We start from the raw sequence: 25,624 nt of genomic DNA on the forward strand, positions 1-25,624 counted from the left end.
TAGAACAAATATTACAACAAATATTATGGCTGAACTCAAATGTGCTGGTTGATAAAATACCCGTATTTAATGAAAATTGGATTTTGTTTTTAAATGATATTTTAAATTAGAATGGTAGAGTTATGTCATTCATTGAGTTATCATAATTGTACGGGAAGGTTTGCTCAATCCAAGAGTACAACCAATAGATTACAGCATTACCCCAAAAAATGGAGAAGGCAGCTGGCTGCGGGAGGAGGTAGGGAACTGGTCTGTCTGCCCAATGAAAAGGATCAAAACTATTTGACGACCAGGATGTTGACAACTGTGCCATACAGATTGCAAAATAGTTGGGAAGAGATTTTTGATGTACCGATTCCATGGTACAGGGTGTATGAGTTGATATATAAGACAACGCAAGATTCAAGACTTTGTCCTTTTCAGCTAAAGTTATTATATACAATTCTTGCCACCGACAAAATGTTGAATATTTGGGGCATAAAATCATTGAAGCGCTGCAGATTTTGTTGTGAGGATACAGAATCAAGCATTTATTTTGGTATTGCCCTCAGGTAGCCTGTTTCTGGTTTCAGGTTCAGGAATGGCTGAAAATGCATAGCATTGATCTAAAATTGACCCTAGAAATAGTACTGTTAGGAGATCTGGAGAGACCGGGTCAGTCAATTACTAATATACTAATACTCTGAATAAAAGTATTAATCTTCAACTCGCAATCTGTGGATTCTATTTGATTAGATAACTGTAATTGTACATTAAACATCACAGCATAGTTGAAAGATATATGTTGTGTAGAAATCCGAAGTGGGTGGCCAGTAGAGATAGATGGGATGGGCTGAGGGAAGCTGAGGATGGGCTGAGGGAAGCTGAGGGTTGGGATGTGGAATTGGAGACAAGAGGGAGTGGAGTTGCTGTGTGGGAGATAGAATGATGGTCACAGATAAAAGTCAAAAATAAAGTCAAAATAAAACATAATAAAAAGTATGTTTAAATGATACCGAGGGGCAGTGTTTTTACAGCTAATGCCTGTTTGCCTGAGGCTGATGTTTGTACACATGCATATATACACACACACTCATTCAAATAAACACATACAAGAACACACAGATACATGTAATAGTGCCAGAAATGCACACAAACATATACAGTTGGTATTGATGTTATGATTTTAGTCCTTGAGGTCCTTTGTTTTGTTATTTGTTTTTGGTTTGCTGTTTTCTTCTGTCATTTTCTTTGTCTCTTTAGGTCATTCTCTTGGTTGTTGGTGCGTTGGGGGGTTTGCTGTTTTCTTCTGTCTCTTTCTTTGTCTTTAGGTCATTCTCTTGGTTGTTGGTGCGTTGGGGGGTTTGCTGTTTTCTTCTGTCATTTTCTTTGTCTCTTTAGGTCATTCTCTTGGTTGTTGTTGCGTCGGGGGGGGTTTGCTGTTTTCTTCTGTCATTTTCTTTGTCTCTTTAGGTCATTCTCTTGGTTGTTGGTGCGTTGGGGGGTTTGCTGTTTTCTTCTGTCTCTTTCTTTGTCTTTAGGTCATTCTCTTGGTTGTTGGTGCGTTGGGGGGTTTGCTGTTTCTTCTGTCTCTTTCTTTGTCTCTTTAGGTCATTCTCTTGGTTGTTGGTGCGTTGGGGGGGTTTGCTGTTTTCTTCTCTCTCTTTCTTTGTCTCTTTAGGTCATTCTCTTGGTTGTTGTTGCGTTGGGGGGTTTGCTGTTTTCTTCTCTCTCTTTCTTTGTCTCTTTAGGTCATTCTCTTGGTTGTTGTTGCGTTGGGGGGTTTGCTGTTTTCTTCTCTCTCTTTCTTTGTCTCTTTAGGTCATTCTCTTGGTTGTTGTTGCGTTGGGGGGTTTGCTGTTTTCTTCTCTCTCTTTCTTTGTCTCTTTAGGTCATTCTCTTGGTTGTTGTTGCGTTGGGGGGTTTGCTGTTTTCTTCTCTCTCTTTCTTTGTCTCTTTAGGTCATTCTCTTGGTTGTTGGTGCGTTGGGGGGTTTGCTGTTTTCTTCTGTCTCTTTCTTTGTCTCTTTAGGTCATTCTCTTGGTTGTTGTTGCGTTGGGGGGTTTGCTGTTTTCTTCTCTCTCTTTCTTTGTCTCTTTAGGTCATTCTCTTGGTTGTTGTTGCGTTGGGGGGTTTGCTGTTTTCTTCTCTCTCTTTCTTTGTCTCTTTAGGTCATTCTCTTGGTTGTTGGTGCGTTGGGGGGTTTGCTGTTTTCTTCTGTCTCTTTCTTTGTCTCTTTAGGTCATTCTCTTGGTTGTTGTTGCGTCGGGGGGGTTTGCTGTTTTCTTCTGTCTCTTTCTTTGTCTCTTTAGGTCATTCTCTTGGTTGTTGTTGCGTCGGGGGGGTTTGCTGTTTTCTTCTGTCTCTTTCTTTGTCTCTTTAGGTCATTCTCTTGGTTGTTGTTGCGTTGGGGGTTTGCTGTTTTCTTCTGTCTCTTTCTTTGTCTCTTTAGGTCATTCTCTTGGTTGTTGGTGCGTCGGGGGGTTGCTGTTTTCTTCTGTCTCTTTCTTTGTCTCTTTAGGTCATTCTCTTGGTTGTTTTTGCGTTGGGGGGTTTGCTGTTTTCTTCTGTCTCTTTCTTTGTCTCTTTAGGTCATTCTCTTGGTTGTTGGTGCGTTGGGGGGTTTACTGTTTTCTTCTGTCTCTTTCTTTGTCTCTTTAGGTCATTCTCTTGGTTGTTGTTGCGTCGGGGGGGTTTGCTGTTTTCTTCTGTCTCTTTCTTTGTCTCTTTAGGTCATTCTCTTGGTTGTTGTTGCGTTGGGGGGTTTGCTGTTTTCTTCTGTCTCTTTCTTTGTCTTTAGGTCATTCTCTTGGTTGTTGGTGCGTTGGGGGGTTTGCTGTTTTCTTCTCTCTCTTTCTTTGTCTCTTTAGGTCATTCTCTTGGTTGTTGGTGCGTTGGGGGGTTTGCTGTTTTCTTCTGTCTCTTTCTTTGTCTCTTTAGGTCATTCTCTTGGTTGTTGGTGCGTTGGGGGTACTTGGGGGAGGGGATTTTATTTATTTGTCTTGGTGGGGGAGGGGGACTGTGGGAGGGGTCTCGAATTGGTGAGGGACAGCTATTTGGGAACTGTGGGGGGGGGGGGATCTTGGAGGGTTCAGGATCACCTTGTTTGGCCTGGTGGGAGATCTGTCAACGTGCCCTTGAGCAGGGTATTGACACTGGATGCTTCTGTGTGTCGCTCTGAATGGGAGTCTATTGGATGACTGGTGTGGTGTAGTTGTTGAGCAGCTTCACTGCAAGTATATTGTATGTTTCTGATATTCAATCAAAACATGTTTTTTTTTAAGTAGCCAATAGGCAGAGGGTAGCTCAATTTTATCTGATTCTCTGTAATAATGGTATGATAATAATAAAGTGGTTTCTTGCATCAAACACAACAACATTTTCAGTCAACTCCTTGTCGGAAGGACAAGTGGATAAACAAGTTCATTTTAAGCCCTGCATGTTTTCTTTCCAAAAGCACACATTGGCTGCTACTGTAGGCTGAATGATAGAACAGCTATTTCCATGCTAAACTGTTAAGGGATGCATTTTCTCCATTGTTTTTGATGGTAGGCCATTCTGGAAGGCCTGTATTGTGATCAAATAGCCATAGTAGCCTACTTGACCACTGTTAAAACTAACTTAAAGCGGGTACAGCCTCAGTGTTCACAGTAAACGCACGCCGGAAGTTGCATAACATTTTCACAATGTTCCTGAGTGGCTGAGTTACCGTTTTGACTTAAATCTGCTTGAAAATATATGGCAAGACTTGAAAATGGTTGTCTAGCAATGATCAACAACCAATTTTACAGAGCTGGAAGAATTTAGAAAATAATAAATGGGCAAATATTGTACAATCCAAGTGTGCAAAGCTGAATACTTATGTAAATGAGATATTTCTGTATTTCATTTTCAATACATTTAAAATATGTTATGGGGTATTTAAACAGTACCGGCACTCAAAATGAGCACCGGTACATATTTCAGTCCCAGTCAAGCACTGGTGATACCACAGCTACAGATAGTATTGTTGTGATTAGGAGCAACCAACCAACACACCACTGACTGTACTAACCCAGAGCTAAGACCCATGCAACACACACATACAGTCAGAAAGACTATTCTCCTGAGTGTTACCATTGTTTCTGTTACTATCGTATCTGTGTGTCTCATAGGTCGTCTCAGGAGGAGGCCCGAAGAAAGCTGGGGATGCTCTGCGATTCTGGGATACTCTCTCACTGCAAGAGATGGTAAAGTCAAGATTTGTAAATATGATTTTACAACTCTGATAATCAAGATTTCAGCGATGTACTTATACTTTGTAATTGAATTTAATATAAAAGCTTTATTTTTCCCCCCCAAACAGAACATTTAGCAGACCCAACACAAATTATAGCAATACAGTACATAGAAAATATGCTAGCCTGTTAGCATTAGCAGAGTTTTGACCTTTGTGTCTCGGGGGCGGGGCTTGGCGTAGGGGTGGAGCGTCTGGGTCTGGCGATCTCCTCACCTGGAAAGAACAACCAGTGATAGTAGATTGTATATCATAATGTACTATAATATATTATATATACTGACAGCCACTGAGAATGTGCATCTTAACTCAAACTATTGAAACTACAGTATGGATCACAACCTCAAACAACTAACTTAACTGATGGTGTAGAACTATGACAAGATACTGTACTGTACATGTACGCAGTTTACACTGACAGACTGTAAAACAAATTACAAATAGCATTACATTACATCCACAAACAATGTACTTACAAGACAGGTGTCTCTTTATTGAGCCCTGCAACGAAAACAAAGTACTTTTCAGTATACCAGTAAAAAGGAATCGTAACCTAACATACAAAACATGAATGTAAACACTTCAACCAATAATTACAGTAGAGGTCCTGGATTAGTCTCCATGTACAATTGCTAATGTGAAAGAATAGAGTGAAACTGTAAGTATATATAGAAACTGGAAAAATACAATATTTTGTGAGGCCATCAGTAAATGTCATAGGCACTGAAATGAAAGAGTGTTTGGGACTATAAAGAATGAAATGAACAGCATTCCAAACAATAATATTCATAATTAATTTAATTCCATGCAAGTGCTTTGGGTGCAGACACTTTTAAAATGAGCCACCAGGTGGCGACTTACCGGGCTGCGTCTCTGAGACCAACAAAAAGGAAGAGAGAACAGACCTGGTCAGAGAGTGAGTGACAAATCAGGCAAATAGAACCGAAAAGAATGTAACACCCCTCTACTTCAACACTGTGCAATAAAGCCTACATATAGTAATGCAGCAATACAACATAGCACCTGGTAGGTTACATTACCTCAGCTTGTCAAGACAACATAGCACCTGGTAGGTTACATTATCTCAGCTTGTCAAGACAACATAGCACCTAGTAGGTTACGTCACCTCAGCTTGTCAAGACAACATAGCACCTGGGAGGTTACATTATCTCAGCTTGTCAAGACAACATAGCACCTGGGAGGTTACATTATCTCAGCTTGTCAAGACAACATAGCACCTGGTAGGTTACGTCACTTCAGCTTGTCAAGACAACATAGCATCTGGTAGGTTACATTATCTCAGCTTGTCAAGACAACATAGCACCTGGGAGGTTACATTATCTCAGCTTGTCAAGACAACATTGCACCTGGGAGGTTACATTATCTCAGCTTGTCAAGACAACATAGCACCTGGTAGGTTACGTCACTTCAGCTTGTCAAGACAACATAGCATCTGGTAGGTTACATTATCTCAGCTTGTCAAGACAACATAGCACCTGGGAGGTTACATTATCTCAGCTTGTCAAGACAACATAGCACCTGGTAGGTTACATTATCTCAGCTTGTCAAGACAACATAGCACCTGGGAGGTTACATTATCTTAGCTTGTCAAGACAACATTGCACCTGGGAGGTTACATTATCTCAGCTTGTCAAGACAACATAGCACCTGGTAGGTTACGTCACTTCAGCTTGTCAAGACAACATAGCATCTGGTAGGTTACATTATCTCAGCTTGTCAAGACATCATAGCACCTGGCAGGTTACATTATCTCAGCTTGTCAATACAACATAGCACCTGGCAGGTTACATTATCACAGCTTGTCAAGACAACATAGCACCTGGCAGGTTACATTATCACAGCTTGTCAAGACAACATAGCACCTGGTAGGTTAAGTCACCTCAGCTTGTCAAGACAACATAGCACCTGGTAGGTTACATTATCTCAGCTTGTCAAGACAACATAGCACCTGGCAGGTTACATCACCTCAGCTTGTCAAGACAACATATTGCATATGTACTAGGAAGCTAAGTGTTTGTTTCTTGAGCTTCAAGAACGTGACTGATCGAAGTGCCTCAGGCCTTGAAAAACAAAGAATTGAACTGATTGTAAAGTAAAGAGATATCGGGGACTTTGAACAAATGCAGTGGTCAAGGCTATGATGGTGCCAGTACAATGAATGGCCAGTACTCAGGTGTTTTAAAGCTCAAATCAGACCAAGAGCCTAATGCTTCTTAGGAAGTTCTTTAGGAGTTTTAGTTTAGAAAACAAACTATCTGCAGATAGTTAAAAACAGCTTGATTGCCGTAGTAACATCAGGGAAACTGGGAGTGGTGATTCAAATACAGCAGTTCTGCAACATCTTTAATTGAGCCTCTCGTTCTCCTTAATTGCCGGCCTCAAGACGTTCCGGAAAGAGATTAACTGTATAGGAAGCTCTGGAGACAGGTCGACTGCATACCGGACAGACAATAAATTGGCAGATGCAAACAGATTATACTTAAGATTCGGAGTTGTTGTCATTGACGCTTCCAGGCAGCCTCTCGAGAGTAACATGTGTTACAACGTTTGAAATGTTTGTTGGTGTTTTTTGTTGTTGTTGTTGTTGTGTCACACTGTATACTTTCCCCTGCTCTTTTAATGGACCAAGCATGGCTTTGACAACGATGGACTGTACAAACGGTGTGGAATAGTCATCACATTCTCTAAGGGATTTACAAAACACATGCACCTTCACTGGCACTGCATATCCGAGACAAACTTCAGTGCTTCGGGATAATGAGCGCAACAAGCCAGGTGACAGGGACTACAGCTGGTGAGGGCAGACGGAGGAAAATATTGACAATAGAAGGTCACCTAAAATACATTAAAAAAACACAATTGCTCACGTGAATGCAGAGTTTTAACTGAATTTTGTGATGTCGCAAATACGTCCAGAAATGCCGCAGAGACTCTGAATGTGCTTGTTTGTAATTCAAGATCATTGATAGACAAAGTGGATGAATTTGAACTGCTTCTTCAAATAGTAAATGCAGACATTGGATGTGTCACTGAAACTTTGGACAACGAAAATATCTCAGATGAATCTCTTTTGATATATAACTATCAGCTGTTCAGAAATGACAGGTCCAGAGGGGTCCAGAGGGGATGAGAAGGGCGTGACTATGTATGTGAATCACAGTATGCAGGCAAAGAGAAGAACTGACCTAGACAAAGAGGAGTGTGAGTGTATGTGGCTTCAGCTCCGTCCTAAACGAGTCCCCAGCTCAGTCTCAACTCTGTTAACTCTACCATCCACTATGAGAAAACACTTCCGCATAACACTGTGGATTATCTCATCAACACTGTCCATGTGATCAGGATGTCCTATCCCAAAATGGGGCTCATTTTGCGTGGAGACTTTAATCACCTGCCTATCAAGATGCTGACAAACTCCCATCCAGACATGAAACAAGTGGTCAAAGACAAGACCAGAGGGGACGCCATCCTAGATCTGATCATTACAAATCTGAAGAATCGCTACAACACCCCCACTGTACTTGCTCATCTCTCGGATCCAGTGATCACAAATGTCTGCTGTTCTCCCCAAACACAACATCAGGAGGGAGAAGCCAGGTGCAGCGGGAAAAAGGATGTCTGGTAACCCAGAACAGAAAGGAGGCATTGGCACGATGTATCGCCAGCACTGACTGGTCTGCCAAATATGAGGCTGAGAGCATTGATGCAAAGGTGGAGATGTTCAACTCCTGCATTCTAACTGCACTTGATGTATACATGCCAATAAGGAAATAAGAAAACAACAACACTGGGCAAGCCCTGGATGACTGAACGAATAAAGACCGCCATCAGGAAAAGACAGATGATTTTCAACAGGTGACGATGAAATGGAGAAAATACAGAAACACAAGTGCAAACGCTTATCAAAGAAGCAAAGACAAACTACTATAAAAACTGAAATCCAGGACCTAAAGAAGAGACGCCCAAAGGAATGATGGGACTTCATTAACAAAGGACTGGGACGACAGAAAACATCAGGAGGGAGAATACAGTTTCCACCACTGTTCCCACCACTACCAGTATATATACTCCACTTTAGACACACCTCCTTCTCTCCAATCCTTACATCTTATGGTTCCACAGGAAGAGGGTAACAGATTACTAAACCCTTATTACTCCCTTCAGGGGATCTGACCTGACCTCCTGACTTCCTCCCATCCACCCAACACATTCCAAAGCCATCTGTCTTTATACAGAGGACCATTAACTTCTGATGTAAAAGTCTGTATGTTTCACTCCTTTATATACTATGCTTCTGATCTATCATGTCTTTAATATCTCAATCTTCAAAGTTTACCCCGAATCCAACAGTACTAAAAGAGCATGCAGAAGATCTAGCCCCTGTCATCACACACATAGTTAACACCACCTAGTGGCAGGGGACTGTTCCTGCTGCCTGGAAGATTGCCAATGTGTGTCCCCATAGCTAAAGTGTCAAACCCATGTACAACGGATGACTGGAGGCCCATCTCTCTAACTTCATGCCTTGGAAAAATCCAGGAAACTTCATCAACAACAAAACAACTCATGCCAACAGTGCACAAATCAGTATGCCTACCTACCAAAGTCCAGTACTACTACCACATGTGTGAAAGCCACAGGCTAGTAACCATCACGTCTTCTTCCTGTGGTGTAGCTGTGGAACCAGGCTAGCAACCATCACCCTCTGTCTTCTTCTGGTGGTCTAGATGTGGAGCTAGGCTAGTAACCATCACCCTCTGTCTTCTTCTGGTGGTCTAGATGTGGAGCCAGGCTAGCAACCATCACCCTCTGTCTTCTTCCTGTGGTGTAGCTTTAGAGCCAGGCTAGTAACCATCCCGTTCTGTCTTCTTCCTGTGGTGTAGCTTTAGAGCCAGGCTAGCAACCATCACCCTCTGTCTTCTTCCTGTGGTGTAGCTTTAGAGCCAGGCTAGTAACCATCCCGTTCTGTCTTCTTCCTGTGGTGTAGCTTTAGAGCCAGGCTAGTAACCACCCCGTTCTGTCTTCTTCCTGTGATGTAGCTTTAGAGTCTTCTTCCTGTGGTGTAGCTTTAGAGCCAGGCTAGCAACCATCACCCTCTGTCTTCTTCCTGTGGTGTAGCTTTAGAGCCAGGCTAGTCCATCCCGTTCTGTTTTCTTCCTGTGGTGTAGCTTTAGAGCCAGGCTAGTAACCATCCCGTTCTGTCTTCTTCCTGTGGTGTAGCTGTGGAGCCAGGCTAGCAACCATCACCCTCTGTCATCTTCTGGTGGTATAGCTGTGGAGCCAGGCTAGCAACCATCACCCTCTGTCATCTTCTGGTGGTATAGCTGTGGAGCCAGGCTAGCAACCATCACGCTCTGTCTTCTTCTGGTGGTCTAGATGTGGAGCCAGGCTAGCAACCATCACCCTCTGTCATCTTCTGGTGGTATAGCTGTGGAGCTAGGCTAGCAACCATCACCCTCTGTCTTCTTCTGGTGGTCTAGATGTGGAGCCAGGCTAGCAACCATCACCCTCTGTCTTCTTCTGGTGGTCTAGATGTGGAGCCAGGCTAGCAACCATCACCCTCTGTCTTCTTCTGGTGGTCTAGATGTGGAGCCAGGCTAGCAACCATCACCCTCTGTCTTCTTCTGGTGGTGTTGCTGTGGAGCCAGGCTAGCAACCATCACCCTCTGTCTTCTTCTGGTGATGTAGTTGTGGAGCTAGGCTAGCAACCATCCTCTATAACTGCCCAACTGTCCTCTATAATTGCCCGAACGAACAGCCTGCGAAACGCTACTCTACACACTGCTATCAGACTCTATAATAACTCTACCTCTTAAAAATATCTTAGGGATCGATATGACAACAGCCAGTGAAAGTGCAAGGCGCCAAATTCAAAACAGAAATCTCATAATTAAAATTCCTCAAACATACAAATCTTATACCATTTTAAAGGTAATCTTGTTGTTAATCCCACCACAGTGTCTGATTTCAAATAGGCTTTACAGCGAAAGCACCACAAACGATTATGTTAGGTCAGAGCCAAGCCACAGAAAAACCCAGCCATTTTACAGCCAAAGAGAGGAGTCACAAAAAGCAGAAATAAAGACATAATTAACCACTAACCTTTGATGATCTTCATCAGATGACACTCATAGGACTTCATGTTACACAATACATGTATGTTTTGTTTGATAAAGTTCATATTTATATAAAAAATGTCAGTATACATTGGCGCGCTATTTAATTTTTTATTTTACCTTTATTTTACTAGGCAAGTTAGTTAAGAACAAATTCTTATTTTCAATGACGGCCTAGGAACAGTGTGTTAACTGCCTGTTCAGGGGCAGAACGACAGATTTGTATCTTGTCAGCTCGGGGATTTGAACTTGCAACCTTTCGGTTACTAGTCCAACGCTCTAACCACTAGGCTACCCTGCCGCCCCAGAGCTCCAAAAACATCCGGTGATTTTACAGAGAGCCACATCAATTTACAAAAATACTCATTATAAATGTTGATGAAAATACAAGTGTTATGCATGGAACTTTAGATGCACTTCTCCTTAATGAAACCGCTGTGTCAGATTTCAAAAAAGCTTTACGGAAAAAGCAAACCATGCAATAATCTGAGTACAGCGCTCCGAGAACAAATACATATATCCGTCATGTTGGAGTTAACAGAAGTCAGAAATAAAATGACAGATATTCACTTACCTTTGATGATCTTCATCAGAATGCACTCCCAGGAATCCCAGTTCCACAATAAATGTTGGATTTGTTCAAGAATGTCCATCATTTATGTCCAAATAGCTACTTTTGTAGGGCGTTTGGTAAACAAATCAAAACTCACGAAGCGCGTTCACTAGTTGCAGACGAAATGTCAAAAAGTTCCACTACAGTCCGTAGAAACTTGTCAAACGATGTATAGAATCAATCTTTAGGATGTTTTTAACATAAAACTTCAATAATATTCTAACCAGAGAATTCCTCTCTCTTCAGAAAAGCAAAGGAACGGGAGATACCTCTCATGTGAAATGCGCGTGACCAGCGAGTGTCTGCTGGCAGACCTCTGACTCATTCCCCTCTCATTCAGCCCCCCCTTCATAGTAGAAGCATCAAACAAGTTTATAAAGATGGGTGACATCTAGTGGAAGCCTTAGGAAGTGCAACATGACCAATATCCCACTGTGACTTCAATAGGGGCTGAGTTGAAAATCGACCAACCTCAGATTTCCCACTTCCTGGTTGGATTTTTTCTCAGGTTTTTGCCTGCCATATGAGTTCTGTTATACTCACAGACATAATTAAAACAGTTTTAGAAATGTCATAGTGTTTTCTATCCAAATGTACTAATACTATGCATATATTAGCAACTCGGACTGAGGAGCAGGCAAGCTACTCAATACAGCCCCCCATGGTTCTCCCAAAAATTCGACATTTTTAAATCACATTTCAATATTTACATTTCTTTCCATCATGAAAAAATGTCCTGTAATGTTTACAATTGTTCAATATTCTATTTATGTCACGTATTATGTGTTATGTATTTTAAATGAATGTTTTATTATTAGTAATGTAAAGTCTGCATTTCTTCAGTTTCATCTGTGAGCAAGAATAAACAAACTCAAACTCATTATCATCTTTAGCGGATTAACAGATTAACTGTGAACTGGCGTTAGAGTTGTGTGGTAGCAATATCAACTCTTAACTCTGGTATAACTTGGCATGCATCATTCAAGCCTAAATTTAAATTGTGTTCAGCCCAATGGACATATAATGCACAATGTCTCAGGAAAGACTGGGTTGTCAATACATAGAAAACAGTCGGATCCACAACCTGAATCTACAGGCTGTAGTGAAAACATTTGCACACAAACATGCAAGGCGACGCAGTTTCATACTGTAGCTACTAGAGGCGAGTCTCATACTGTGGCTACTAGAAACCAGCATCATACTGTAGCTACAAGAGGCCAGACTCATACTGTAGCTACTAGAGGCCAGACTCATACTGTAGCTACTAGAGGCCAGACTCATACTGTAGCTACTAGAGGCCAGCCTCATACTGTAGCTACTAGAGGCCAGCCTCATACTGTAGCTATTAGAGGACAGGCTCATACAGTAGCTACTAGAGGCAATGGTTAATACTGTAGCTACTAGAGGCCAGACTCATACTGTAGCTACTAGAGGCCAGGCTCATACTGTAGCTACTAGAGGCCAGACTCATACTGTAGCTACTAGAGGCCAGACTCATACTGTAGCTACTAGAGGCCAGCCTCATACTCTAGCTATTAGAGGACAGGCTCATACTGTAGCTACTAGAGGCCAGGCTCATACTGTAGCTACTAGAGGCCAGACTCATACTGTAGCTACTAGAGGCCAGCCTCATACTGTAGCTATATGAGGACAGGCTCATACTGTAGCTAGTAGAGGCCAGACTCATACTGTAGCTACTAGAGGCCAGCCTCACACTGTAGCTACTTGAGGCCAGGCCCATACTGTAGCTACTAAAGACAAGGCTCATACTGTAGCTACTAGAGGCCAGACTCATACTGTAGCTACTAGAGGCCAGCTCATGCTGTAGCTTCTATAGGCCAGGCTCATACTGTAGCTACTAGAGGCCAGGCTCATACTGTAGCTACTAGAGGCCAGCTCATGCTGTAGCTTCTATAGGCCAGGCTTATACTGTAGCTACTAGAGGCCAGGATCATACTGTAGCTACTAGAGACCAGGCCCATACTGTAGCTACTAAAGACAAGGCTCATACTGTAGCTACTAGAGCCCAGCTCATGCTGTAGCTACTAGAGGCCTGGCTCATACTGTAGCTACTAGAGGCCAGCCTCATACTGTAGCTACTAGAGGCCAGCCTCATACTGTAGCTACTAGAGGACAGGCTCATACTGTAGCTACTAGATGCCAGACTCATACTGTAGCTACTAGAGGCCAGGCCCATACTGTAGCTACTAAAGACAAGGCTCATACTGTAGCTACTAGAGGCCAGACTCATACTATAGCTACTAGAGGCCAGGCTCATACTGTAGCTACTAGAGGCCAGCTCATGCTGTAGCTTCTATAGGCCAGGCTCATACTGTAGCTACTAGAGGCCAGGCTCATACTGTAGCTACTAGAGGCCAGCTCATGCTGTAGCTTCTAGAGGCCAGGCTCATACTGTAGCTACTAGAGGCCAGGATCATACTGTAGCTACTAGGAGCCAGGCCCATACTGTAGCTACTAAAGACAAGGCTCATACTGTAGCTACTAGAGCCCAGCTCATGCTGTAGCTACTAGAGGCCTGGCTCATACTGTAGCTACTAGAGGCCAGACTCATACTGTAGCTACTAGAGGCCAGCCTCATACTGTAGCTATTAGAGGACAGGCTCATACTGTAGCTACTAGATGCCAGACTCATACTGTAGCTACTAGAGTCCAGGCCCATACTGTAGCTACTAAAGACAAGGCTCATACTGTAGCTACTAGAGCCCAGCTCATGCTGTAGCTACTAGAGGCCTGGCTCATACTGTAGCTACTAGAGGCCAGGCTCATACTGTAGCTACTAGAGGCCAGCCTCATACTGTAGCTATTAGAGGACATGCTCATACTGTAGCTACTAGATGCCAGACTCATACTGTAGCTACTAGAGTCCAGGCCCATACTGTAGCTACTAAAGACAAGGCTCATACTGTAGCTACTAGAGCCCAGCTCATGCTGTAGCTACTAGAGGCCTGGCTCATACTGTAGCTACTAGAGGCCAGCCTCATACTGTAGCTACTAGAGGCCAGCCTCATACTGTAGCTACTAGAGGACAGGCTCATACTGTAGCTACTAGATGCCAGACTCATACTGTAGCTACTAGAGGCCAGGCCCATACTGTAGCTACTAAAGACAAGGCTCATACTGTAGCTACTAGAGGCCAGACTCATACTATAGCTACTAGAGGCCAGGCTCATACTGTAGCTACTAGAGGCCAGCTCATGCTGTAGCTTCTATAGGCCAGGCTCATACTGTAGCTACTAGAGGCCAGGCTCATACTGTAGCTACTAGAGGCCAGCTCATGCTGTAGCTTCTATAGGCCAGGCTCATACTGTAGCTACTAGAGGCCAGGATCATACTGTAGCTACTAGGAGCCAGGCCCATACTGTAGCTACTAAAGACAAGGCTCATACTGTAGCTACTAGAGCCCAGCTCATGCTGTAGCTACTAGAGGCCTGGCTCATACTGTAGCTACTAGAGGCCAGACTCATACTGTAGCTACTAGAGGCCAGCCTCATACTGTAGCTATTAGAGGACAGGCTCATACTGTAGCTACTAGATGCCAGACTCATACTGTAGCTACTAGAGTCCAGGCCCATACTGTAGCTACTAAAGACAAGGCTCATACTGTAGCTACTAGAGCCCAGCTCATGCTGTAGCTACTAGAGGCCTGGCTCATACTGTAGCTACTAGAGGCCAGACTCATACTGTAGCTACTAGAGGCCAGCCTCATACTGTAGCTATTAGAGGACAGGCTCATACTGTAGCTACTAGATGCCAGACTCATACTGTAGCTACTAGAGTCCAGGCCCATACTGTAGCTACTAAAGACAAGGCTCATACTGTAGCTACTAGAGACCAGACTCATACTATAGCTACTAGAGGCCAGGCTCATACTGTAGCTACTAGAGGCCAGCTCATGCTGTAGCTTCTATAGGCCAGGCTCATACTGTAGCTACTAGAGGCCAGGATCATACTGTAGCTACTAGAGACCAGGCCCATACTGTAGCTACTAAAGACAAGGCTCATACTGTAGCTACTAGAGCCCAGCTCATGCTGTAGCTACTAGAGGCCAGGCTCATACTGTAGCTACTAGAGGACAGCTCATGCTGTAGCTTCTATAGGCCAGTCACATACTGTAGCTCCTATAGGCCAGGCTCATACTGTAGCTACTAGAGCCCAGCTAATGCTGTAGCTACTAGAGGCCAGGCTCATACTGTAGCTTCTATAGGCCAGGCTCATACTGTAGCTTCTATAGGCCAGGCTCATACTGTAGCTTCTATAGGCCAGGCTCATACTGTAGCTACTAGAGGCCAGCTCATGCTGTAGCTACTAGAGGCCAGGCTCATACTGTAGCTTCTATAGGCCAGTCACATACTGTAGCTACTAGAGGCCAGTCACATACTGTAGCTACTAGAGGCCAGGCTCATACTGTAAGAGAACGTAAGAGGAAAAGAGAGAGAGAGAAGCAGCAAGGAGGACCTCAGAAGACCAGGGGATTCTATCAAATTGGATTTAATTTAATTTAGCTTGACTGCAGACCATTTGTGTAGGCAATTAGCCAGACAATATAGTGGCAAAATTGTGGCTAAATTTATCCTCAAGCCGACTACTTTTTTCCAAAATGTTTAGGCTATTTGATGTGTCATTTTTATAAAGAGTTTATAAATAGCAGCTAAATAGTAGTTAAATACTGTATATAGGTATAGATAGTAGGCTACACTGCATAATGAAACAATGTAAGCTAGTGTTTTGAAGGTGTGCTGACTATTATTTGTCATTAATAGACTGGTTTTACACACAACTTCCAATCCAAGCTGGGAGAGAGCATGAGGATGGCTCATGTCATGCATGCTCAGGTAGGCTATACAGGACAATTGTATTATTATTTTAAAATCAATTGGTTTCTTATTAGTATTCTGTTGTATCGAACATGTATTTCATAATCTGCAATGTTTGAATTTCCAACTTGAATTACTGAAGAAATAATGACATTATTGCTGCCAGACAGCAACCTAAATGGCAGCCTTGTGAAATGTTTGACTTAACATGAGAAAATTACAATCAATTAGGCCTAATAAACATTTATCCATTAGCTAAAGCAAAGTTATAGGCTACATGCCCGGGCACCACAGAAAGCCTATAATCGATTCACATCAACCTGTTGCAATTTCAGCACCAAGAGCAGAGATCGGTAGTCTATACTTTTTGAGTGGCTGTCTGTCTGATGCATCCATTTGTCTTTTTTTTAAGGGGTGGGGGGGGGGGGGGGGGGTTCCGACCTTGCGGGGGGTCCAGAGAAGCTGCATTACGCCGGCGCCAATTAGCTTTGGTCAAACAGAATCAACAGGCTATGAACAGTGGTTATGCGGAGGATTGTGCATTATATACCATGCAAGCTTTTGCAAGGGAGATTCAAGTTATCAACCAAAATAAAAATGTGTTCAAGGCATGCAGTGTGAATGAGTTAGTACCATAAAGCATACATAACATGCAGAGGGAGGAATATCTAAATAACTCAAATAGAAGAGCCTATCCCAGCAGCCAAACTGGTTTTAATGACATCACTGACATCATTATGGTTTGTAAAATGACATTTTGTAAAAGTCTTTTTAGCAATCAGAAAAATACATCTTCATCTGGTTGTAAATCGGGTTATACCTGAGCAAATAACCATGTTCTGGCCATGTTCTGTTATAATCTCCACCCGGCACAGCCAGAAGAGGACTGGCCACCCCACATAGCCTGGTTCCTCTCTAGGTTTCTTCCTTGGTTTTGGCCTTTCTAGGGAGTTTTTCCTAGCCACCGTGCTTCTACACCTGGATTGCTTGCTGTTTGGGGTTTTAGGCTGGATTTCTGTACAGCACTTTGAGATATCAGCTGATGTACGAAGGGCTATATAAATAAATTTTATTTTATTTTATTTCATAACAACCAAAATACGATGTCTTTCTTTATGTTGTCGTGAAAACAATGACTGTTTAGTTCTAACCTGGTGACATGGCAGAGAATCTGTTTATAACAACAACAAAAATGTGACGTCACATCACATGCAACATTTTGCCCGCTGGGGATTTTTTAGCTTCCGCAGGGGAAAGAGAATCCAAGTTCGAAAAGAATCCACAGCCAAATGAATCCATGCCTTTTCTTTATACTGAAACAGATTAAGAAATTAAATAAATAAATAAAGACTGGCTTACCGGACTTCTCCTCTACAAGAATAACAGATGCAGGAGAGAGAGGGAGATGGAGAAAGAAAGATAAGATGCAGAGAGAAAGGGGAGATAGAGAGAGAAAGGGAAGAGGGGGAGAGGAAGGGAAGATAGAGAGAAAGGGAAGAGGGGGAGAGGAAGGGAAGATGGAGAGAGAAAGGGAAGATGGGGAAGATGGAGAGAGAAAGGGAAGAGGGGGAGAGGAAGGGAAGATGGAGAGAGAAAGGGAAGATGGAGAGAGAAAGGGAAGAGGGGGAGAGGAAGGGAAGATGCAGAGAGAAAGGGTAGATGGAGAGAGAAAGGGAAGAGGGGGAGAGGAAGGGAAGATGGAGAGAGAAAGGGAAGAGGGGGAAAGGAAGGGAAGAGGGGGAGATGAAGGGTAGATGGAGAGAGAAAGGGAAGAGGGGGAGAGGAAGGGAAGATGGAGAGAGAAAGGGAAGATGGAGAGAGAAAGGGAAGATGGAGAGAGAAAGGGAAGAGGGGGAGAGGAAGGGAAGATGGAGAGAGAAAGGGTAGATGGAGAGAGAAAGGGAAGAGGGGGAGAGGAAGGGAAGATGGAGAGAGAAAGGGAAGATGGAGAGAGAAAGGGAAGAGGGGGAGAGGAAGGGAAGATGGAGAGAGAAAGGGAAGATGGAGAGAGAAAGGGAAGATGGAGAGAGAAAGGGAAGAGGGGGAAAGGAAGGGAAGAGGGGGAGATGAAGAGGGGGAGGAAGTGAGAGGAGGAACAGATATTCAGATGTTTAGTACATTCCAGATCATATCACTGGATAGAATTAGCTGTAGCTGTCTCCAGTTTCAACAAAACGATTCATATAATACTTCATATAACACCCGAGAGAGATAGCTTTCTTGGAGTAGCAGTTACGGCCGTGGCCCTTAGTTACAATGACCCAGGTTTAAGTTCAAGTTCAGTCAGGGACATTGCACTTTATCCTACTTCACTGGGTACAGTTCTAGGGTCAGCATTCCCTCCCCTTAATCCAAGTCTTAACAATTAGTGGGAAAAATGCTAAACTGACCCAAAATCACCGTCTAGGGACAACTTCACCCTATTCCGGTTACATACAGTTAGAAACAGCAAGGACTCACCAAAGAGGGAGACAGAGCCAAACCTCCAACGGAAGCTTTCAGTTCATCCATAGAGGGGATGGCACACTTGGCAGTGTCGGAGGGCAACGGCTTGATCTTAATCTTGAACTTCCTGTTGTCGTCCTCGTCCTCAGTGTCGCTGGAGGAGAAGTGCTGCTTGCCTTTGGGAGCTGGTGAACACTCATTAAGTAAGAAGATCTTTTACATACAGATGTAGGATATTAATTTGAGCCAGTTTGCTACAGTAGGAAAATAATCCTGCAGCAACAGGAAATGTGAATTATTATGTGGATTATAATAAATGTATATTTGTTGTAGGGGTTTGTACATTTTTCGTTAGGACAAATCAAGTCTGACATTTTAAAGTGGAAATTACAAACTTTAGAAGCTTTTTTCAATCTTGAATACATTACAAGTTTGCATTTCCGGTGGAAATTTGTCCTTTGGTCTAGAGTCCAAATTTGAGATTTTTGGTTCCAACTGCTGTGTCTTTGTGAGACGTGGTGTGGGTGAACAGATGATCTTCGCATGTGTATTTCCCACCGTAAAGCATGGAGGAGGAGGTGTTATGGTGTGGGGGTGCTTTGCTGGTGACACTGTCTGTGATTCATTTAGAATTCAAGGCATACACTTAACCAGCATGGCTACCACATCATTCTGCAGCAATACACCAGCCCATCTGGATGGACTTAGTGGGACTATCATTTGTTTTTCAACAGGACAATGACCCAACACACCTCCAGGCTGTGTAAGAGATAATTAACCAAGAAGGAGAGTGATGGAACACTGCATCAGATGACCTGGCCTCCACACTCCCTCGACTTCAACCAAATTGAGATGATTTGGGATGAGTCGAAGCGCATAGTGAAGTAAAAGGAGCCAACAAGTGCTCAGCATATGTGGGAACTCCTTCAAAACTGTTGGGAAAATATTCCAGGTGAAGATGGTTGAGAGAATGCCAAGAGGGTGCAAAGCTGTCATCAAGGCAAAGAGTGGCTATTTGAAGAATCTCAAATACAAAATATATTTAGATTTGTTTAACACTTTTTTGGTTACTACATGATTCCATGTGTGTTATTTCATAGTGTTGATGTCTTCACTATTATCCTACAATATAGAAAAAAGAAAGAAAGGTATTCTAAAACTTTTGACCGGTAGTGTATCTCACTGCTGAAAACTGGAATATCTCACTGAATATTACCCTGCCCCTTACCTCGTCATGAGGCTCAATAGCTGATTTGATCCTAGGCCAGTGACTAGGGGTTACACAAACCAACATGTTCAATTGTAACCAATGGTATTAAAAACGTTCTAGGCAGGATGCAACAGAGATAGTGAGGGGAAACACTTATGTGACTCGAGACTGTTTTCACTCTTTCGGTCCTGCACGTCAGGTTCACTCACATGTAGAGCATAAAGATAGAGAGGGTGTCTGAGTGATTAGGCCTATTTAACATAGAGATCCTCTGGGCCAATATGTCGCTCAGCTAGCTAAACAGGTCAATAGCTTAGCAGTCAGTGTCCCAAGACTGTTGCCTGTGTAACAGCTTAGCTTCCACCCCTGTCTGCCCTGAGTTGGGCGTGAACCAGGGACCCTCTGCACACATTATCACTCATCACCAAAAGAAGCACAGTAATGCCGACCAGGACAACAGTACCTCTCTAGGTCTCATGGCAGGACAACAGAACCTCTCTAGGTCTCAGGGCAGGACAACATTATCTCTCTAGGTCTCAGGGCAGGACAACAGTATCTCTGTAGGTCTCAGGGCAGGACACCAGTATCTCTCTAGGTCTCAGGGCAGGACAACAGTATCTCTCTAGGTCTCAGGGCAGAACACCAGTACCTCTCAGGGCAGGACAACAGAACCTCTCTAGGTCTCAGGGCAGGATAACATTATCTATCTAGGTCTCAGGGCAGGACAACAGTACCTCTATAGGTCTCAGGGCAGGATAACATTATCTATCTAGGTCTCAGGGCAGGACAACAGTTGGACAAGACAACATTATCTCTCTAGGTCTCAGGGCAGAACAACAGTATCTCTCTAGGTCTCAGGGCAGGAAAACAGTATCTCTCTAGGTCTCAGGGCAGGACAACAGTTGGACAAGACAACATTATCTCTCTAGGTCTCAGGGCAGAACAACAGTATCTCTCTAGGTCTCAGGGCAGGACAACAGTATCTCTGTAGGTCTCAGGGCAGGACAACAGTATCTCTGTAGGTCTCAGGGCAGGACAACAGTATCTCTGTAGGTCTCAGGGCAGGACAACAGTATCTCTGTAGGTCTCAGGGCAGGACAACAGTATCTCTGTAGGTCTCAGGGCAGGACAACATTATCTCTCTAGGTCTCAGGGCAGGACAACAGTATCTCTGTAGGTCTCAGGGCAGGACAACAGTATCTCTCTAGATCTAAGAGCAGAACAACAGTATCTCTGTAGGTCTCAGGGCAGGACAACAGTATCTCTGTAGGTCTCAGGGCAGGACAACAGTATCTCTGTAGGTCTCAGGGCAGGACAACAGTATCTCTGTAGGTCTCAGGGCAGGACAACAGTATCTCTCTAGGTCTCAGGGCAGGACAACAGTATCTCTGTAGGTCTCAGGGCAGGACAACAGTATCTCTCTAGGTCTCAGGGCAGGACAACAGTATCTCTGTAGGTCTCAGGGCAGGACAACAGTATCTCTGTAGGTCTCAGGGCAGGACAACAGTATCTCTGTAGGTCTCAGGGCAGGACAACAGTATCTCTGTAGGTCTCAGGGCAGGACAACAGTATCTCTGTAGGTCTCAGGGCAGGACAACAGTATCTCTGTAGGTCTCAGGGCAGGACAACAGTATCTCTGTAGGTCTCAGGGCAGGACAACAGTATCTCTCTAGGTCTCAGGGCAGGACAACAGTATCTCTCTAGGTCTCAGGGCAGAACAACAGTATCTCTCTAGATCTCAGGGCAGGACAACAGTATCTCTGTAGGTCTCAGGGCAGGACAACAGTATCTCTGTAGGTCTCAGGGCAGGACAACAGTATCTCTGTAGGTCTCAGGGCAGGACAACAGTATCTCTGTAGGTCTCAGGGCAGAACAACAGTATCTCTCCAGGTCTCAGGGCAGGACAACAGTATCTCTCTAGGTCTCAGGGCAGGACAACAGTATCTCTCTAGATCTCAGGGCAGGACAACAGTATCTCTGTAGGTCTCAGGGCAGGACAACAGTATCTCTCTAGGTCTCAGGGCAGGACAACAGTATCTCTGTAGGTCTCAGGGCAGGACAACAGTATCTCTGTAGGTCTCAGGGCAGGACAACAGTATCTCTCTAGGTCTCAGGGCAGGACAACAGTATCTCTGTAGGTCTCAGGGCAGGACAACAGTATCTCTGTAGGTCTCAGGGCAGGACAACAGTATCTCTGTAGGTCTCAGGGCAGGACAACAGTATCTCTGTAGGTCTCAGGGCAGGACAACAGTATCTCTCTAGGTCTCAGGGCAGGACAACAGTATCTCTCTAGGTCTCAGGGCAGAACAACAGTATCTCTCTAGATCTCAGGGCAGGACAACAGTATCTCTGTAGGTCTCAGGGCAGGACAACAGTATCTCTGTAGGTCTCAGGGCAGGACAACAGTATCTCTCTAGATCTCAGGGCAGGACAACAGTATCTCTGTAGGTCTCAGGGCAGGACAACAGTATCTCTCTAGGTCTCAGGGCAGGACAACAGTATCTCTCTAGGTCTCAGGGCAGGACAACAGTATCTCTGTAGGTCTCAGGGCAGGACAACAGTACCTCTCTAGGTCTCAGGGCAGGTGACGTCACTTGCACTACGCCCGCTACTAGCTCACTGCTAATTAGCTAGCCATTCCACATGGACTACATCTGATCATCTAAAAGGATATTTTCTCTCTCCTCTCCGGGTCGGAGACTGAAGCCATCAGCGTCCACATCTGGAGCGGCCTGTAACAGGAAGTAAATATGTATGTATGGTAAAATGACTGTTTGTGACATCGTGTAACAACAAATACATTCACTTCTCTCATGCTTGTGGGTAAAAAAAAATGCACACATAACAAGTGCAGTCCTGTGTTTTTATAGCTGGAGAGGTTTGAAGATGCTTGTTTGTGGTTAGAATGTAGAATGTGGTTTGGGGTTAGAATGTAGAATGTGGTTTGGTGTTAGAATGTAGAATGTGGTTTGGGGTTAAAATGTAGAATGTGGTTTGGGGTTAGAATGTAGAATGTGGTTTGGGGTTAGAATGTAGAATGTGGTTTGGGGTTAGAATGTAGAATGTGGTTTGGGGTTAGAATGTAGAATGTAGAATGTGGTTTGGGGTTAGAATGTAGAATGTGGTTTAGGGAATGTTTTGGGGTTAGAATGTAGAATGTGGTTTGTGGTTAGAATGTAGAATGTGGTTTGGGGTTAGAATGTAGAATGTGGTTTGTGGTTAGAATGGAGAATGTGGTTTGTGGTTAGAATGTAGAATGTGGTTTGTGGTTAGAATGTAGAATGTGGTTTGTGGTTAGAATGTAAAATGTGGTTTGTGTTTAGAATGTAGAATGTGGTTAGAATGTAGAATGTGGTTAGAATGTAGAATGTGGTTTGTGGTTAGAATGTGGTTTGTGGTTAGAATGTAGAATGTGGTTTGGGGTTAGAATGTAGAATGTGGTTTGGGGTTACAATGTAGAATGTGGTTTGTGGTTACAATGTAGAATGTGGTTTGGGGTTACAATGTAGAATGTGGTTTGTGGTTACAATGTAGTTTGTGGTTACAATGTAGAATGTGGTTTGGTGTTAGAATGTAGAATGTGGTTTGGGGTTAGAATGTAGAATGTGGTTTGGGGTTAGAATGTAGAATGTGGTTTGGGGTTAGAATGTAGAATGTGGTTTGGGGTTAGAATGTAGAATGTGGTTTGGGGTTAGAATGTAGAATGTGGTTTGTGGTTAGAAAGTAGAATGTGGTTTGTGTTTAGAATGTAGAATGTGGTTTGTGGTTAGAATGTAGAATGTGGTTTGGGGTTAGAATGTAGAATGTGGTTTGTGGTTAGAATGTAGAATGTGGTTTGTGGTTAGAATGTAGAATGTGGTTTGTGGTTAGAATGTAGAATGTGGTTTGTGGTTAGAATGTAGAATGTGGTTTGTGGTTAGAATGTAGAATGTGGTTTGTGGTTAGAATGTAAAATGTGGTTTGTGGTTAGAATGTAGAATGTGGTTTGTGTTTAGAATGTAGAACGTGGTTTGTGTTTAGAATGTAGAATGTGGTTAGAATGTAGAATGTGGTTTGTGGTTAGAATGTAGAATGTGGTTTGTGGTTAGAATGTAGAATGTGGTTTGGGGTTAGAATGTAGAATGTGGTTTGTGGTTACAATGTAGAATGTGGTTTGGGGTTACAATGTAGAATGTGGTTTGTGGTTACAATGTAGAATGTGGTTTGGGGTTATAATGTAGAACGTGGTTTGTGTTTAGAATGTAGAACGTGGTTTGTGTTTAGAATGTAGAATGTGGTTAGAATGTAGAATGTGGTTAGAATGTAGAATGTGGTTTGTGGTTAGAATGTAGAATGTGGTTTGTGGTTAGAATGTAGAATGTGGTTTGGGGTTAGAATGTAGAATGTGGTTTGTGGTTACAATGTAGAATGTGGTTTGGGGTTACAATGTAGAATGTGGTTTGTGGTTACAATGTAGAATGTGGTTTGGGGTTAGAATGTAGAATGTGGTTTGTGTTTAGAATGTAGAACGTGGTTTGTGTTTAGAATGTAGAATGTGGTTAGAATGTAGAATGTGGTTTGTGGTTAGAATGTAGAATGTGGTTTGTGGTTAGAATGTAGAATGTGGTTTGGGGTTAGAATGTAGAATGTGGTTTGTGGTTACAATGTAGAATGTGGTTTGGGGTTACAATGTAGAATGTGGTTTGTGGTTACAATGTAGAATGTGGTTTGGGGTTAGAATGTAGAACGTGGTTTGTGTTTAGAATGTAGAATGTGGTTAGAATGTAGAATGTGGTTTGTGGTTAGAATGTAGAATGTGGTTTGTGGTTAGAATGTCGAATGTGGTTTGTGGTTAGAATGTCGAATGTGGTTTGGGGTTAGAATGTAGAATGTGGTTTGGGGTTAGAATGTAGAATGTGGTTTGGGGTTAGAATGTAGAATGTGGTTTGGGGTTAGAATGTAGAATGTGGTTTGTTTCCCCATTGTGGTTGAAACATCTTCATAAGCAAAGTATTGCATCAGCGGATCTGAAATTGTAATATATTTTCGTAATTTTTATTAGTCACGTCATTAGTTACTCCATTACTTATTAGTCACTAGTCATTAGTCACTATTCATTAGTTATTAGTCACTAGACATGTGTCACTAGTCATTAGTTAGTCATCACTGGTCACTAGTCATTATTCATTAATTATTGGTCAATAGACATTAGTCACTATTCATTAGTTATTAGTCACTAGACATGAGTCACTATTCATTAGTTATTAGTCACTAGTCATTAGTCACTATTCATTAGTTATTAGTCACGAGATATTAGTCACTATTCATTAGTTATTAGTCACTAAACATGAGTCACTATTCATTAGTTATTAGTCACTATTCATTAGTTATTAGTCACTAAACATGAGTCACTATTCATTAGTTATTAGTCACTATTCATTAGTTATTAGTCACTAAACATTAGTTATTAGTCACTAAACATTAGTCACTATTCATTAGTTAGTCACTATTCATTAGTTATTAGTCACTATTCATTAGTTATTAGTCACTATTCATTAGTTATTAGTCACTATTCATTAGTTAGTCACTATTCATTAGATATTAGTCACGAGATATTAGTCACTATTCATTAGTTATTAGTCACTAAACAGTCACTATTCATGAGTTATTAGTCACTAAACATTAGTTACTAGTTATGTCATGACCTTGAGTTTTGACAACCAGGACGGCACTTCCTGTTTTATCCCTACAGCTGTTTATTCCCTAACCCATTGTATTACTACTGGTTACTGACAGACGGATCACTTACTGCACTGTGCTGTACATATCTACTTACATATCGGTCCAAATCAATCTCCCCATAATAGCCATTTGGAGCCCCGTTGGTCTTTTTCTGTGATAATGGAACGTGTCAGTGAGAAACTCTCATACCATCAAGCATTTTATACAGTTGAAGTCGGAGGTTTACATACACTTAGGATGGAGTCATTAAAACTCGTTTTTCAAACACTCTACAAATTTCTTGTAAACAAACTATAGTTTTGGCAAGTCGGTTAGGACATCTACTTTGTGCATGACACAAGTCATTTTTCCAACAATTGTTTACAGACAGAGTGAATTATAAGTGAAATAATTTATCACAATTCCAGGGTG

The 25,624-nt window shown here is 42.8% G+C and overlaps 1 pseudogene; it reads right to left on the bottom strand.

Moving 5' to 3' along the window:
* LOC124042109 overlaps nucleotides 1-25,624 on the bottom strand; it is a 62,958-nt pseudogene that overhangs the window by 25,009 nt on the left and 12,325 nt on the right.

Source organism: Oncorhynchus gorbuscha, linkage group LG08, assembly GCF_021184085.1.
Source record: "Oncorhynchus gorbuscha isolate QuinsamMale2020 ecotype Even-year linkage group LG08, OgorEven_v1.0, whole genome shotgun sequence".
Lineage (NCBI taxonomy): Eukaryota > Metazoa > Chordata > Actinopteri > Salmoniformes > Salmonidae > Oncorhynchus > Oncorhynchus gorbuscha.